The sequence below is a fragment of the Podarcis pityusensis genome (genome assembly GCF_964106645.2).
Source record: "Podarcis pityusensis genome assembly, chromosome: 5".
Lineage (NCBI taxonomy): Eukaryota > Metazoa > Chordata > Lepidosauria > Squamata > Lacertidae > Podarcis > Podarcis pityusensis.
The window spans coordinates 67555415-67573349 of record NC_138032.1 but is presented as its reverse complement, the minus strand read 5'-3'; the positions used below and the strand labels follow the sequence as shown (position 1 = coordinate 67573349).

At 38.8% G+C, this 17935-nt stretch overlaps 1 protein-coding gene across 14 annotated transcripts in view; it reads left to right on the top strand.

Moving 5' to 3' along the window:
• The window catches only part of PCDH15 (protocadherin related 15), a 648544-nt gene that overhangs the window by 207061 nt on the left and 423548 nt on the right, over positions 1–17935 (top strand). For 13 of the 14 annotated variants that reach the window (XM_081004527.1, XM_081004539.1, XM_081004542.1 and 10 more), the window contains one exon: positions 13201–13234. The exons of the other annotated variant lie outside the window; for it this stretch is intronic. The gene's annotated coding sequence lies outside the window, so the exon portion shown is untranslated. The remainder of the gene's footprint in view (positions 1–13200; positions 13235–17935) is intronic. 14 annotated transcript variants of the gene reach the window in all.

Below are 17935 nucleotides of genomic sequence, written 5' to 3'. Positions count from 1 at the left end.
ATAATTGTGCCTGAGGTCTAGTCATCATTGAGATGGTAGTCCATTTTCTGGGCTCCTGAGAATGCTCATGTGATTGAATGCTAGTTTGTACAAAAATTACCTCTAGCATTCTCCCTCACATTTGGTTTTCTGTCTGCAGGGATTTAGATGAACCAATTGGCTGTCTCGATTTAAGGCAGCTTCATGTCTTGGTTCTAATTAGTAGATCTGGCAAGAGTAAGAAGAAGAAAAAAAACATTGACTTGGGATAGATGGGATCGGTGTCATATGACAATTGGAAAAAAACTTCCTACAAATGTAATTTTCTTTGCAGTGCTATATCATATGATCAGGCTTTACTAATGCAGATTACATCAACTGGCACAGCAGGATCTTTCCTTTTGTTTCTTTGTTTGAACATCTGGCAGACTCAGGTTCTTGCAACCAGGAATTTATACATAGTTTGTTCAAAACAGGTTAAATACATAATACATTTACAGATATTTTCTTCTTCATAGACTCTGGAATTTCATGAAATGTAGTAACATTATTTCACTGGCACATTGTGCTGTGGCATATTTGAGAAATGTCCTCATAATAATTCACCAGGAAGTGGTGAAAAATTACAGAGATCCTGAAGAGACAAGTAAAGAAAATAAGTCAGCAATTTGATGCATGCTTGCTTGAGAATACGTCCCAATGCACACAGTATGACTTATTTCTAAGGAAACATTCATTGGACTTGGCTGTACAAATGTTATGCCAGAGCAAGCCTTATTTAAATCATTAAAGCAAAACTGGACAGTTTGGAGTCAATGAAAATTGTATTCTTGAATAACTAGAAAACATAATATGATTATAATTAAAATAGTCTTTCAAAGAAAGTTTGTGAAAATGCTAGCTGATGAATGCCTTTTGTTGTGCCTAATATTATCAACAACAAGTATGCAGGGAAATAGAAGGGTGTTGCAATCAATGACAGACATAAGACCAATCAGCAAAACCTGTTCCATTTCAAACAGTGGAATAAAGAATTAGAGATGCGGAACAAATCTGACAGTACAGGATGATATATGAGATTGTGCTCCGTAGAAAACTTAATTTGTTTTATCTCTTTTGATCTTTTCTTACTTTTTTTGCATAGTGTAAATATTGTAAAAAATAATGAAATTTTAGTTTTACTAATGAGTTTTTTCCTGACCACTTCACAGGTAAATTATCCAGAGTGACGAGCAGCACATAAAATACAGAGCTATAATATATTCCAAGATCAAATGATTTTTGGCTTAAGAAAAGGCCCTTAGAAACACATTCATACACCAAAGAGCATGAAAATTGTACATTAATGCCCCTCTCTTAACTTCTAGGCTATGTAATATGTATATATATTAAATAGCTTCATATATTATGATCGTTCGCAACTTAGATTCCATGTGTTAGGAAACATTTTGCCGTCCTCTTCCAATCTCTGTCTGTTCCTGTTAAACAGTGAGCTATAATGCAACGAAATCAATCATGGCTCTGTCTCTCTTGTTGCTTCCTGCTTCTAGCCCAGCTCTCTCACATGACTCTGGCTATTGCCCTTCTCACTACCAGCCATGTGATGAAGGGGGCCTACCCATTTCCCCTCTGGCACAGAGAAACCTCCTTTAATATACTAATAACTATACTTGTGCTGGTACTTAGGTGGCAAGTAGACCCTTCCCTGGCTAATTCAACAATGGGATCCTCCATTAGATTTTAACACTTGCTGTTTCCAGGGAATTAGAAGCAACCTCAGGCATCATACAGACTGGCCCCCGCTCCCAAACTCACAACAATATATTCTTTTTCTTCTGGATGGATGACTGTAAAAGTAGTGCCTGCCTACTCTTTTAAAATTAACAGGTGAGGCTCTTCTCTGCATCCTGACAGTGGTGAAGGTGTGACTGGCTGGGATGCAGAATCGGGCCTTCTCTGTGGCCATGGCTAAATTTAAAACTCTCTGCCTTGTGCTTTCAACTGCCTAGTCAATACAAGTTCTGGCAAGCAGCGTTGGTGCATCTTTAGCAGACTGACCTCTTGTTTTAGGTTGTTTTTATATATTGCTCCTGCCTCTAGCAATTAATGGTTTGCTGTCTTGCTAATGTTTTGTGAATGGATTTTTGTAGTTGTCTTTTGCGTTGTTTGCTGCCCTGAGAATCGTGAGAAGGGCAGGATATAAATCTGCTGAAATATATTGATAAACAACCATTGCATTTCCGGGCTTGAGGGGTTAGTAGAAATGAGATTCAATCCCCTGAATCTAAGACTGTAAACACATTTGCTGGTTTAAAGCACAGCAAGGTTATTCTTTTTCTCAATTCAGATCAAAGCTGATTTGGGATAAATGTATCAAAATGCAGTGTTTTGTAAGATAGGCAGGATAGATCCAGGTTAGATATGAGTTGTGGCTAATATGGGTGGATCATTTCCCAAGTCAGTGGTGGGAGTTCACTGGATGCAGAGTGAACAGGAATCTGCACACAGCCCAAGACACTGTCAGTCAACTTAAATCTTGCTTTCTGTCCTGCTAATGAAGCACCACTCTGTTTTGAATTATTCAGCTGAGAGAGTGATAGTTTTGTTGGTTTTAGTATACCAGATATGCCGGTTTGGATCTTGAAGGCATCTTCTGATGCCCTTCTCCAGATGTCTACATCAAATTAGATATGATGAGTAGTTGTAAGAAAGAAGAACTCTTATGTTTGTGTAAAGTCTCCCTAGAGAGGCTAGCCTGATAACCATGTTATGAACCATTAAGCAAAAGTTGGAGACCTTGGCATTTCTCAGAGTTTTCAATATTAAACCCTTTGAGTAGTTTTCATATCCTTTGGATATTCTTGTACTTTTAAAATCCATGACAATTAGGTGCTGCTCCGAGCTCTGTTAAATTGGTTTTATTTTCTGCTACTAGTTTTCTGCTGTATTAGTTTTGATGGTTTTATAGTCTTGTCTTAATTTTTATTGGATACTACCCAGAAAACCCATGTTGTCATAATATCATTGAAGGATAGGAAGACAGCTAAATATGCTCAATAAAAACGTATTTTAATTTACCATTTGCTATCCACAAATGCACCTGAGCTATTCCCACCTTTACTTCATAAAATTTATATATCAGTTGATTGTAGAAAAAGAACTTCAAAGCTGGGTGAACATTTTCAGTTGGGTTGGTATTTGGACTTTTATGAAACACATTCTGATAGGTTTCACAACTTTTTCCTTGAGTAGCTCCATTACATAAGTTGGGTTGTTGTTTTTGCTTGAATGGCCATAAAGTTTAAAGATCTAATTTCATTCTACCATGTAATTGTTTTACTGAGTGATGTTCCGGGGTTACTTTAGAGTTCAGTTACTAAATTAAATCAATTTAGTTATTAATTACCATTATAATAGAATACAATTAATATAAAAATAAATGTTTTAAACTGTTACTACAATGAAGAACTACAAAATTTAATGGAGTAATATTAAGTTACAGCATAATGAGAACCAGCACTAATGGGAATGATTACAAATGTGAAGAACAGTTATGTCTAAACTAATCATAGAAGCTAGAATATATTATATTCTTTTGCTGAGTTTCTTTTGCAGAGTCTTGAATACTAAAAATTCCCATAACTTACATAATTGATTATGAATCCCCCACCCCTATTTGCATTTTGTTTCCTTTGCAATGAAGTGAATGTGTTAGAATAACATAATGACAATGTAATTTATGTAATTAATTATGTTAGTTACGTAAATTATGTAATTTAGCTACAGAAAGATAAATAGTGTAGTTGTTGGCAGGAGAGAGACTGTTGTGAAATTGACACATTGCTGCATGTAACAAACACAGGGTGAAATGCAAACAGTGCTTTCTTACATCCCTAAAAGTAGCATATATAATTCTAAAAGTATCAGCTCTGTCTTTGCAAGATCATTTATCTCTGCAACAAAGGTATAAAATAACATTTTCTCTCTTTTAGGAGGTGGGATACTTTAAGTGAAATACACAAAACTCAATTTAAATACACCCCCAAATCCTGTGAACCAATTTTAGCTTAAATGTTTGTTTCTGGAGTATGGACACTTTCAGAATCTGCTACTGTTAAGCAGAGTGTCACAACTGTGATTGGATGCATATTGAACCTAGAAAGTAGGAGAGTCTCTAAGGTAATACATTTTTAAAGGTAAAGATAAAGGGACCCCTGACCATTAGGTCCAGTCATGGCCGACTCTGGGGTTGCGGCGCTCATCTCACTTTATTGGCCGAGGGAGCCGGCATACAGCTTCCGGGTCATGTGGCCAGCATGACTAAGCCGCTTTTGGCGAACCAGAGCAGCGCATGGAAACACTGTTTACTTCCCGCTGGAGTGATACCTATTTATCTACTTGCACTTTGACGTGCTTTCGAACTGCCGACCTTCTGATCGGCAAGTCCTAGGCTCTGTGGTTTAACCCAGAGCGCCACCCACGTCCAATAGATCTTTAGACACATGCAAAACTAGGGAACCCGTCAAAATTCACCCATACAGCCAAGACTGAATATTGCACAGGCACAGGCAGAATGAATTATGCCAGGGGTTGAGCAGCAGTTAGGTGTAAATAATGGCTTTTCAGACTGGAGAGGTGAAAAATCAGCTGTGGGTCTAGAGATTAGCTGATTCAGCCCTTTGCAATAGCTGGGAAACTGCAGTATAGTTTTTATTTATCATGTTCCTTAGTGGATAATAAATTTGCATGGGGGTGGGAATTGTTTTGGTGCTTATTGTGATCAAATAATTATCTTAATACTTTTGGACCTTTGGTCAAGAAGCTTATCTTCCTCACCCATCATTCCATTGCAGCTCAGCTATTGTGTTATGTAAAAATATATCCATGAAATACTGCTACTGAAACTTTATTATTATTTATTCATAAGGTTTATAGATGGATAAACGTTAGATAATATCATTGCAATATACAGCAATAAAAATGAAATTATAAAGACAGATGAAAACAGTTTCCAAAAGAAATATGATTCTGCCCATGGGTCAACTCATCCTTTTGGGAAAGCCTGTAGGTTGGTTGGTTTGTTTGTTTGTATCTAATGAAATGTGTTTTATGTTGGAGCCTGGAACTTCAGTGGGTAGTGTGATCCCCAAGGCAAGTGCCATGAAATGCTCAAAGAACACATGTCAGGAAGCTAGACAAGAAGTTCATTATATAACCAAAACAAGAGACTACTGGCTCCACCCAAATACAGTGAGGTCCATTGCCACCTAGTGACTAAACTAGATGACATTGCCTCTGCAGTAGAGTTCCAATCAGCCACATTGATTGATTAGAAACCTTTGATTAACTAAAAAGTTGGCTTTTTGTTGAGCATTCACCAAATGTATACGATTACTCACCAAGCGTTATTTAACTGGGTGACAGCTCAAGTAAAATGAAATAGTAAAAGTGTTTTGCTTTAGGATTTTGGAACTCATGCCACAGTTTTATGATTACAGGAATATATTTCAGTGGAGAGGGAGAAAGAACACTTGGTTTCTTCTTAATCCTTCCTTTGAGCATGTAATTATCTGCTGCTGTTTACAGCATAGGGAAAGAAATGGTTAATTTCATGTCATATAGCAAAATACAGTGTCAGTTCATTCAAAATAGTTGTTTCTGTTTTTAAAGCAGAAAATTAGTCTGTCAATTTAACAAGCTGCAATCAGTTTTAATCTAGCAAAATCAAAGGCACAATCAAGAAAATTTACGCACTAATCTAGGGCAAAACACTTTTGGCTAGGAAGTCGTTGTTTACTTCAGTTGAAAATAATGTATAAATAAATATTTTGATGACTTAGACAAAATTATTCATCTTATTTTCAAAACTATCAAAAATCTAGAACATTTGTTGATGTTGAAATAGCTATATTTGCTGGGCTGAATATATCCAGACATCTATATCTACAAACACTTAAGTAAAGGTTTAGAAGAAGGCTAAACTCAGATATGGTGTGTATAATTTCAGATTAGTCTATAAAATCCAAATGTAGAAATATATCCAATAAGCAGTAAATTTTAATGTGCTTCGACAGTTCCTATTTTGTAATTTAATATTGATTGGTCATTAAATGAATGCTTAGGGGGAAAATTAATAGGCATGTAAGATATTAATGTACTTGTCAGCTACCATGGTTAATTCAATATTTCTTCAGTGATATATACATCATCTAGAGTCATAATGAGACATCAGTTTTGTTAGATGTTTTTGGTCAGTTGCTACTGAACAGTTTTACAGTATATCAGCTGAGATATTTGCTGTGTTAAATGTATTATACCTTGCTATCTAACAGAGCCATCCAAGCTCCTTTTGACATACTTGGTGAGGTGGATTGGGTGAAGGAATCCCCCTTTCCAGATCTGATGTACCTCCAGCTGCAGAGTGAGAGACCCGTGTAACAACTGTAGTGTAGAGCTCTCTTTTCCACCTGCTGAAAATGTAGGTGGTAATGCCACAAGTGGGATCACCATCACTAGGAGCCAGCAGAAATTGACTTTTCTAGGGCTGATTGTATCAGGCTCAGTAGGGCAGATGACTGCATTGGACTCCAAAAGAAAGCTGATCACTGTTCCAGTTTCAGTCTTGCACAGCAATCTGCCTGCTTCCACTTTCCATCCCAGTTGCCATGCACTCCATTAAAACCCACTGGGCTTGCAGGCGGGTTGAGAGTAGGATTGCTCCCTAAAATTCCTACCCTTTGATAATGCACTACTCTCTTTTTCACATGACATAATACAATTTGTTGTTGTTGTTGTTTAGTCGTTTAGTTGTGTCTGACTCTTCGTGACCCCATGGACCAGAACACGCCAGGCACTCCTGTCTTTCACTGCCTCCCACAGTTTGGTCAAACTCATGCTGGTAGCTTCGAGAACACTATCCAACCATCTCGTCCTCTGTCGTCCCCTTCTCCTTGTGCCTTCCATCTTTCCCAACATCAGGGTCTTTTCCAGGGAGTCTTCTCTTCTCATGAGGTGGCCAAATATTGGAGCCTCAGCTTCATGACCTGTCCTTCTGGTGAGCACTCAGGGCTGATTTCCTTAAGAATGGATAGATTTGTTCTTCTTGCAGTCCATGGGACTCTCAAGAGTCTCCTCCAGCACCATAATTCAAAAGCATCAATTCTTCAGGGATCAGCCTTCTTTATGGTCCAGCTCTCACTTCCATACATCACTACTGGGAAAACCATGGCTTTAACTATACGGACCTTTGTTGGCAAGGTGATGTCTCTGTTTTTTAAGATGCTGTCTAAGTTTGTCATTGCTTTTCTCCCAAGAAGCAGGTGTCTTTTAATTTTGTGGCTGCTGTCACCATCTGCAGTGATCATGGAGCCCAAGAAAGTAAAATCTCTCACTGCCTTCATTTCTTGCCCTTCTGTTTGCCAGGAGGTGATGGGACCAGTGGCCATGATCTACGTTTTTTTGATGTTGAGCTTCAAACAGTATTTTGCGCTCTCCTCTTTCACCCTCATTAAAAGGTTCTTTAATTCCAATCTGATATATGTAACTTGACCAGTTATTTACTCATTTAGATGTTTTCTGCTTGACCTGCAAGCCAAAGTCCTTGGATAAAAATTGAATCAAGCAAGTGCAACGAGGGCAGAGGTGGAATTTGGGCTCTCAAAGTTTGGCAGTACCCTGTGTGACGCTAAAAGTCGGCATCCCCTGTCTCTTGCACTCTCTTCTACAGCATTGTTGTGGCATCCAATGTGGCCAAACCAGTCACACTTCTCTAAAGCCGCCTCTGACACAAGGTTCAGCTTGCAGCTTGCATCTACTAAGAGAGCAAAATGCTCTATCATGGGAAGAACAATCTGCAACCATCACCCATGCCTGCTATTCTAAATTTAATCAAAATCTTCCACTTTGATGGACTTGTGGGTTGGGGCTCTGTGACTAAACTCTGCATCATGTACTTTCAGACAAGATGAGCCTCCACTGTGCCCTGCTGCCCGGGCTTGATAAAGCTCCTTAGAAATGAAGAATGTGCAGCAAGTTACATGGTTTTACAAGTTTTACACGCACAAATATTCAGTTAAAAAGGTTTAAACCTAGCCACACTTGAAAAATGCAGGCTTTTCACAGGCTTTCCCATCGTTCAAAACAAAAGCATCTCAGAGGCATTGATGTTAAATTTCTTTAATAAAAGCAGGTTACATGCTGTCTTCAAAATTAAAACAAAGGCAAAAATACTGCCGCGTTTCCCCACTTTCTTTGGTTTGTTTTATATTTCCTTGTCTTTGTCTCCTGAAACATGGCTTGCTTCACTTATGTGAATACATTTTATAGTTGGAGAGAGAACTTATATTACAGGGTTGTCAGTTCAAATTCTGAAAAATATATCAGGGGTAACAAATATAAGCATGCATGACTTTAGGGAAGAGAGTTTTTCCACAGTTTCTTTTTTCCATAGGGTGCCTTTCATTATAATGAAACTAATATTTTTATTACATCTCCTGTCTCTAGTATTGATGATACTAGAGTTAAACCTAAAAGGACTCTGAAGACGAATAGCTTGCTCCTGTGATATTGCACTCTACAACTGGAGCACATGGCACAGGGCTTCAGGCTTCCAAACTCTATAGACCAATGCTTAAAAACAGGAAAGCAATGCACACTAGAGTCTTTAAAACTAGAGCGATTCAGGAGAGGGCTGCCAGTAGCTAGTGTGGAGAGCTATTTAAACCTGCTATAGCTTACTCTCCCTTCCTATGGGTCCTTGCCCTAACACCCTGCGCCTAGCATGAAAGCCATTATCCATAAGAGTCTTGCTGGATAGGAACAAAGGTCCATTTAGGCCAGGATCTTATTCTCAGAGTGACAAATAATGTGCCCGAGGGAAGCTTGCAAGTAGACCCTGAGCGCCACAGCAATCTCCCTAGCAATTGTGCTCCCTCTGAAACTGGAGGTGGTACACAGCTACCCCTTTTCTCTGAATTGAGCATCATATTGCAGTTGGGATAATTACCCAGTTATCTTTAATAGTACTGCCCTACTGAATCTTTGGTTTTAGATTAAGCAACAACTTTTGCCTAATTTAGGGATATAATCCAATTGGACCCTTTCACTCACAAAGGGCTATTCATTCAGGGGATGCATCCAAGAACTGGAGAGTAGGAGGTGATATTTTTACTGATGTCACCTTCTACTCCATTCTGTAGGAAGTCTCAAGTCTCTGGAGCTGATCTTCACGGTGTGCTGGGGAGACAGAGAACTGGCAAAAATGGCATCCCCTTCTCTGATCTGCTGGATCAGAAGCCCTCCTGTGAGGACAAGGGCACCCATTGCATTTCAACCAATATTTATAATGTATCCTGTGCTTTTCAAGGTGTTAAGTGTTTGCCAGCTTTAGGTGTCCTGGAAGAAAGAGGCTACTGTGGATTATCATTGCTAACTGGTTAAATTTCAAGCCCCACACCATCAGAAATGCATGCTCAGAAATTGACATTTACTTCAATTGTCTTGTTTTGACAATGCTGAAATTTGCTTAATTAGATTGACTTCACTTAATTCATTTAGCTAGTTTTCTGGAGTCAATGCAGCCTAAACAAATTAAGCAAAGTCTAATTAAACTATCTGAACCTAGATTCTTTTTTGTTCAACGTCTTCGGTATGTTTGTTGTTTTTGTTTGCTTCTGTTTTGTATTTTGCTGATTGCAGCTTGTTGTCGCACATGGCAGCAAGGAGAACCTGGCAACATACCAAATGTAAGAATATGCACAAATTGTTTGAGAAATTTTGAAAGCATATTGACTAGAAATAGCATATATTCAATGCAAACTGTTAAAATAATGAGAACATGTTCAAGAACAATTTGCCAGAATTAAGAAGTACTCCTTTATATCTCTAGTTAAAAATTCATAATTTTTGGGTTTGGGCATTCCGGTTTGGGGAAATGTAATGTTTGTTTGTTTGTTTGTTTGTTTGTTTACTTATTCATATTCCACTGGTAGTAAATATGGCCTACTCTGAAATTGAAAATTTCATCCCGTCTCCGGGTGTGTTTTCCTCCATAGCTTGCTGAGAACAAGCTGGAACCTTAGTTTTGTTTGTGTAACAAGTCCTAGCTGCTATGCTGAGCTGTTGTTCTGTTGTTCACCAACAAATACAACTGCTGAAGTTATCCTCACTCCTGCTGCTTCCTGGTATTAGAGCAGGCTTTCCCTACACAGTGAGTACTCTTTCCAAACCTATGGGTTACCACACCACCCTTCCCTAAAGGAGCTCAGTGCAGTGTGCAAGGTTTTCTCTCCACCCTATTTTATATTCACACAAAAACCCCTGAGGTAAATTATGCTGAGTTTCACAGCAGAGTGGGGATTTTGACCTGGGCTAAACATACCAAATATTAAGGACTCTTGCTTGCTATTGGTAAGAATGAAGATAGATTTTATATATTTTTATTTTCTACTGAGGGATAAAATATTTGGGAGAAAAATGTAAGTGAAATATTCAGTAAAACCAAAGCTAGGATGAAGTCTTATATAGTCCATTTTAGTAAAACTGAATTAACAACTGCCTCCAAAGCATATTATATGCAGCCATTCTGGGATATGTGTGTGTGTGTGTGTGTGTGTGTGTGTGTGTATACACCTCTCAATATATATCAGCATTTAAGAAAAAGAAACACATTTCCCCCCTTGCTGCCTGTAACGGCTGAGTTGTTTGCTTTGGATTTTTATCAAGTAATCATGCATTAGATTTTGTTAGTTTATTTTGTTCTATATCTGTGTTTTGTCCATTTTTTTTTAAAAAACCGCGACTTATTTTATTGGTGTGGGGCTTGTTGCATCATTCTAGGTGAACAATCTGACAATGGGGGGCATAGGTTAAACCCAATCGCAACATCCTCCAGCTTACTCATTTCATGGTGTTAATAAGATATTGTATTTACTTATTTTAAGTAATTCTAAATCACCCTTAATTCAGGCTTGTGAACCACCCTGTGATCTAAAAAGTTCAAAAATTGAGCACAGTGCCTGCAAATATAGCTCATTTGAAAATGAATTTATACCTGAGCACAAAGCCACACTGAACATAGTGAAATTTATTCCATTTCAAACACCCACAGGGTCGGGCTGTAAACAGAAAATCTGGAGTCTCCTGAGTGTCAGAGTTGACAATGCCATAAAAAGCAGTTTTAGTTGAAATGGCTGGTTAACCAATTATCATTAAGTGATTCTGTAGAGCAGTTTTCTCTTTGTTGCAATCGATGTGAAAGAATCTATATGATATTGTACCTGTAGCTTAATGACAGTAATGTTTGACTGAATGGATTGCATAATGCAATAAATGACTCTAGTGACTTCAATTAAAAGCCACGACTGTGACGGCCTTGTCATTTTGTTGGCAAGATAGGGGTAACAAATCAATTCATACCTACCTCATATGAGCATCAGAATTATTCAATTAATTTAAATGCACAAGCACTGAAAAGAATTGTGAAAATTCAGTCCAATCAGGACAGAACGTTTTCAAAATAAAGTATCTGTTGCAATAACCTTCAAACTTCCCAGACCTGGGAACCAACTTTAACTGAAACAAGCACTGGGGACCCATTTCTCACATTATTTTAATCAAATGTTTGTATAGTTGAAGCCCACACTAGATCAGACCATGACACATTAGTGGGTTGTGACCCACCAGGTGAAGACAAATGAGTTACCTTCTAAACAGCAAGAGGGGTACTAAGGTGGTATCTTGACATCATTGAACAGCTCCATTCAATGGCTCTGTTTAGTGTTGTTCACTCTCATGTGACACCAGAATAAGAGGCAAAAAATTGGACAGTCAGTAGCAAGTGTGTCTGGAACTCTGTATGGTAGCATATATGTGCACATAGACTTCCTATGCACTAAACACAATTCTTAATTGTGTGTACATTTGTTCTGTTGAGAGCTTCTGCAAATGTGTGGCAGGAGAGCTGCATTCAATGAGCACATGTTGCAAGCGGGAATGCCTTTATTCTTTAAGAGTCATTTGAAAATGCTGCAGTGGTTCCATCCTTCCAGCATCCCAAGACTTTGTCAATTATGTAAATATTGTTAATTTGTTTGGAGGGATTGTAATGTTTCTAATCATATTCTGTGGTAGTGTACGAAGATTCCTGCTGGATCAGACCAAAGGCCCATCTAGTACCTCTGCTTATGTTCACCTCCGGTTACATATCCTTCGGGATATGCACGCAGCAAACCTGGAAGTATTTTTCCGGGTTTCGCCCCATGCGCATGTGCAGAAACACTAAACCGTGCTGTGCGCATGCACCGAAATGGCACCTCCAAATACACCCACCTCGGGATCTGAGTGGAGCTCCAGAATGGATCCTGTGCACAACCGGAGGTACCACTGTATAGAATTTTGTTCAGTCAAGGATTCTCTTACCACATTTTGAAGTTAGTGATCATATAAAAGGCCACCCTTCTCATAAGGTCCAGAGTCTAAAATACCCAACATGAACACTGTGGCCTTTGTGACGTCCTGGTTGAATGATGAAAACAGCTATTGCAGAGCACACATCGCAAGCAGAACTCTTGCATCACCTCAGACACAATACTTTTTAGTGGAGATATTTCATACATGTGCATGCAAATGTGAATTAGTCTTGAATGCTATCAGGAATTAGCTGTATTATTGGCATACTCCAGGGTGTTTTTTGTAATGGGATGAAGGAAGAGACAAATTCAATCTGGATGTAAATTCTCTTTTTTAATATGACTAAACAATATTGAAGAAATGCAAATGTATGAACTGCAGATGTGAATACATTTTGTCCTAAGAGATTTGTAAGGAAGTAAAAGCCCTGAAGGGCTGAAACTGCTTCTGAGTTTTATGCATGTTGTGTATATCTTTGTGTCTGATGCATTAATCTTGCATTAGTTGTCTGGATCCTTAATTGACAAATGCTTGCTTAGAATATGCAGACTGTCTGAAGGAATGCCTCGAGCATCATCTCCATATTATTTATCTTATTAAAGCATCCACTATGTGGGTGTAAAATATCTTCCAAGACATTATATTTATTTATTTATTTATTTTGCAAACCAATTCTGGCCCTAGGAGACAGAGTAAAACTTTACTGTAATAAACTGTAAACAGCGGTAGTAATAAGCAGATTTATATATATTTTAGCTAGTACATAAAAATGTAAACAAAAGACTTAAAAACACATGTATTTCTTGTTTTCAGGCCATCAGAGCTCTGGTGAAGAAATGCAAATAAGGTACAGTTTATTTTCTTTTAATATAGAAATGCTATAGGCAAAGTTAAATTTTACAATATGTTTTCCCAATTCCCCCAAATTAATCATTTTATGGGTTTTTTAATGGCACAGTGTAGAAATAACTATTGTATGCTCATTGTAGCACATTTTCTTGGCTGATTCCTGCACTGTCCCTAATGGTCCATTTTCTATACATGTTTGACCTTTATATGTCACATTTTTATTTACCTTGCATGTATGTAGATTCAAGGGATTTGTAAGGATTGTGGTACAGATGAATGCTGAATATGAATCTTTAGATGAATGATAAAACCTACATTATTTAAACACACAGCTTTTCGTTGCGGTGGAGTGCAGGGAAGTTCAGGTCCTGAAAGGTTTTTAAAAATTCAGTGAGTGAAATGGATATGGACACCTCAAGGGGAACTTCAGTGTTCTTAATTCTACCTGTTTAGTTACTTTGGCTGTGTCTACACATGACACTAAGCCAAACCATGACTTAGTATGGATGTGTGCACTTCCGGGCCCATGGCTATCCAGAGCTAAGAATGAAGAGCTGGTGAAAGAGCCATTTTTGTGAAAGAGTATTTTTCTATAATATTTGTTTAGTTAGTTTTACTGCCCTTCATCCAAAGATATCAGAGCGGTTCACAGCATAAAAATACAAAATAAAAACTCAAAATACATAATAAAACAAGAACAAAACCAGTAATCTCCTCTCCCATAATTTATGTTGATGAACAAGAAAGCAAATCTGTGAGAGAACTTAGACATTTTGCACCACACAAACGTTGGTGTTAGACACAGTTTACACTAAAGAAAAGCAGTGCCTTTTACTAGCCTTGTCGGATTTGCCACTGTAGTCAATGCTTTGATAACTCCAAGGCTGGATTACTGCAGTGTGAGACTGCCTTGGGCCTGGTTCAGAAACTCCAGCCGATGCAGAATGACCACTCCCCGCATAAAACGGGGGGCGACCTTTGTGTGGACGCGCGCAGCCCCTGGATCTGGAGCGGCTCCATTCAGCATAGGCTTGGCTTTGCCTTCCCTCAGGTGGGATACCTGGAGGTCTCTGCCTACCCCAGTCAGTTGTCCAATCCCACCTGGGGGAAGCGTTGCCAAGGAGATCAGGCCAGGTGGGGGAGGGATTACCTGCCCACACAATAGAGGGAGGATCTTACCTGGGAATCCTCACATGTTCTGCCAGAGCCAGCCCATCCCCCACACAAACACTGGATAACGCTGATGCTCCCTAGGTCCCCAGCTGGGGACTGGGGAGGGAGAACGCCCAATGCCTGAGCCAAGGTCTACCCACATTTGAAATTTAATAAAGTTGTGGCCAATTTAATCCCATAGCACGTTGTCTTGAGTCGTTATTCCACATGACGGGGGGGCTGCTCGGGACCTGGGGACTCCGCCTGTCCACGCAATGTGGCAGCCAGACTGCTGATCGCCGACAATATTTGACACCATTATTAAAACATCTGTACTGGCTTTCCATTTACTACTGAGCCATGATCAATGTCCTATTTTAATTTACAAAGCCCTGAAGACGTTAGGTCCAGGGTGTCTTAGGTTGCCTAAAGCCTTGTATCCCAGCTTGATCACTGAGATTGTCTGCAGGCGTGTTGCTAGTCATTTTCTCAGTTGGTTAGGCTCATTTATCCGCAACAAGACAACAAGCCTTTAGTGACATTGGCATGTCTTGTGGAATTCTCTGCCAATAAAGAATCAGCAGGTGCCTCCTGTTTCAACCTTTAAACACCTGCTGAAAATGCTTCCAATCCATCAGGTTTATACAAGCAATTAAGAATACACCAAATTAAGAATACATGTTTTTAACTGAGCTCTGATTTTAAGTATTTGGATAGTATTTTTAATAATATGTATAACTGTTGTAAACCACTCTTTCCTTTGGATGAAGTGATTGCTAGATACTTTGTAATATTTGAGTTTATTTACGAGCATACAAATTGGCCACAGATTGAAGCAGACTGCTTAACCGAGCCAGTCCAACTTTTCATACTAAGTGGGCCACAAGAATACTTTGACATGGAACCTTGTTGTGTGGGAGGTCAGAGGTTGCTAAGGGCTGCCAAAAAGGCATCAAGGGCTGCATGTGGCCCTCGGGCTGTGTGCTGAACTGGCTTAAACACACCAATAGCAAAATCCACTACCCCAGATCTGATTTCCAGAGAGTCAGCTGCAAAAACACAGGGTGTGTGTCCTACTTCCAACAGAAGAATGACACAGTTAAGATTGTGCTGTTGTGCAGTCTTGCCTTTTGCCCAATCAGTCAGTTATATTATCCTTTACCCATTCACTCAGAAAGCTCGTGGTTTTGTCAGGAGTAAGCATGGACCAATGGTACCAAATAGTATGGGAAACAGCCCTACTAGAAAAATTAACTAATAAACTGAAACTGACACGGGGACAAACAGAAGAAGACGCCTTCACCCCGGTATGGCTCCCCTTTATCACATACACAGCCCAACAGGACAATGACAATAATCCACCAACAGCATACAAATCAATATGGCTAACCTGATCCAAAACACCCACCCACCTCACTCACACACAAAAACAAAGATCACCACAGCCAATCACAAGCAAACAATCACACCCTAGGCCAACCCCAACCTCTCTCACCACCAAAGGAACACAAGTGAACAACACAAGCAACGCTGACACCAAACTCTACATACATTAAACATAATAGAAACACCGCCACCCGACCCCACCCCATCCATCTTCCCTCTCTCCACCCCCCCTTTTTTTTTCTTCTTCTCCCCCTAATGTCTCAACAAATGAAACGGATTTGTAAAAATGTTACATGGAAAAAAAAATAAAAAACGAGGCACTACACTTCTGTAAAACAAGAAAATCCTTAATAAAATATATTAAAAAAAAAAAAAAAAGCTCGTGGTTCCTGGGAAATGGTAACACTAGGATTCTCTGAGCCTCTCTCTTGTTGTAAAGGCTGCATAAGGGAATCACATTGTTTGCTTCCTCCCTTAAGATGACATCACTGATCATACCATGGCAAGGGGGCAGTGTCAATGCTACAGGTAGTCTCTGCACAGAGTGATGGATGCACTCAGCATGGTTATTTAATTTCTCTTAATACCCCATTATTTGGAGATCACTGTTGGGAATGGGCTTGGATGTAGGAAATCTCAGCTCACTTCTCCAGTTCACTAGGAAGCATATTGGATAGCCTTGAGCTAGTCACTATCCCTTAGCTTAACCAGCTCACAGAATGGGTAGGAGACTAAGATGTTACTCTGACTTCACTGAAGGATAAATGGACTTTGAATGCAAGAAATAAAAAAGGTTGAAGGAAGAGATAAAAAGAGGCAGCTAAAGCCAATACCAAATGCTGTGTCCTTTAAAGATTAGCACTTTTAAACAACACTTTCTAAAAATCAATTTAACAACAACACAGACAATGCATTATTCAAACCCATAAACAAACACACTTATAAGTCCATTGCATTTGGCAGGGAAGCCTTTATGTAAACTTTACTAAGTGGGAATTAAAGTAATCCAGTCTGTGGGGTATTTTAAAGTTTAGTGCCATGACTTCAGTAAATGCTTTACCCTTTGGTTCTCATACCTCTTTAAGAAATGACTTGTTCTATTCTGCTTTAATTTGAACAATTGTTTCCTTTCCCATTTTTAATTTTATTCTCACTGTAGAATGCAGAGGACGTCAGAGACTTATCTCTCCTTCATAAATGGTCATAGCTCAAACTATTAGTACAGGAGAAAAGTGTGGAATTATATTTAAAAAATCCACTTTAAGACAAAAAAAGATTAATCCCATAAGCTGTTCAATCAAGTATTAATGAAATATTTCCATTATTTCCAAATGAGTTCATTTTAACCACATATTTCAGAGGTTCCTGGCAATCTCTTGCCTTGTTCTGTTGGTTTAATGCCAACATTGCTGACATAGGGATGCCAGAAAGAAGACAGAAAAACTGGATGTGATAATGACATAATGCACCCTTTCCTGACATAGAATCATAGAATTGTAGAGTGGGAAGAGACCACGAGAGTCATCTAGTCCAACCCCTTGCAGTACAGGAATATTTTTGCTCAATGTGGGGCTCGAACCCTTGACCCTAAGATTAAGAGTCTTATGCTCTACCAACTGAGCTATCAGTCCAAGTCCTAGATGTTGTCTGCTCAACATATGAAACGTACATATATTCACATACTTCACTATTGTTTCACTTGAAGGATCTAATTTGCAGACACCTCTATTTGACTGCTCCCACATGTAAAAAATATTGTGCTTGCTTAAATACCAACAAGCATACAAAACACTTGTGCATCAAGAGCTATGCTATGCTAGATCCTGCTAAAGAAAGAGGTGAAACAACACAGCTTACCAAACAACCTATCAGAAGAACAATTTATTTTGCAATCACTTCTTTTAATAAAATAAAAATTTATGTACCAATAGAAAACTCAAATGCTATATAGTAAAGCGGAGCGTACTGTGAAACAAGAGGGAGGTACCAGCATGTACCACAAAAAAATATCCAATGAAGACTTTGCATTCTCAGTAGCCACAAAATGAAGGATTCCTTAGATAGGGATTGCCTGTTAGTTCAACCTCCACAGATTGTGCATTGTTTATATTACCAATCTTCATGAACCCTCTATCTGCCATTACTTTCTGCCATTGTTTTC